Source organism: Peromyscus maniculatus, chromosome 11 (assembly GCF_049852395.1).
Source record: "Peromyscus maniculatus bairdii isolate BWxNUB_F1_BW_parent chromosome 11, HU_Pman_BW_mat_3.1, whole genome shotgun sequence".
Lineage (NCBI taxonomy): Eukaryota > Metazoa > Chordata > Mammalia > Rodentia > Cricetidae > Peromyscus > Peromyscus maniculatus.
Window position 1 is genome coordinate 60,303,446 of NC_134862.1, and position 689 is coordinate 60,304,134.

Consider the following 689-nt stretch of genomic DNA (forward strand, 5'->3'; position numbering starts at 1 on the left):
CCTGGTGAGGGAATTGAGTGGTAACACCTAGTTGGGCAGCCCTAAAGGGACTTTTCTGAAAAGAAGAGTTTCTTTCCTCCTTCTTCTCCTTCTTCTTCTCCTCCTCCTCCTCTTCCTTCTTCTCCTCCTTCTTCTTCTTTCTTTTTAACTCCAATACAACTTGCTCTCAGCATTGAACTTGACATGAAAACAAGTACTGAGTGGTTCTATTATTGATATAACTTCTGGAAAAGCTTAAGTCACACACCCAAACCACACACATTTTCAGTATATAGATCCATGATCTGAGTAATGTGTGTAGGGCCCGCCCCCACCTTTCTCCCCAGGGTACTCTTGAAGAGTGAGGAATAAGAGATTTATATAGAAATGTAGAGGGGAAAGAAACAGATAGAAACACAGGAGAGCCTCAGGAGGGCCTGGATCCTTATCCATAGGCCCCTTCTGTCTCTTCTAAGGGGCTTTTTAAAGGAATGCCAAGGGGTGGAGCAAAAGACCTCCTCCTAGCACAGCCAAGTGCAGACCCTTCCAAACACCTGGTAACCACACACATGGTTAATTCATCCCCTTATGCAGCCCTGCTGGGTGAAGCAAGCTCAGATCTCACTAGGAAACCTCTGTGGACTCCCACAGTAATGTGGCTTTAAAAAAAAAAAAGGCACTGAAAAACTAAAATAAACGTAACACATCAA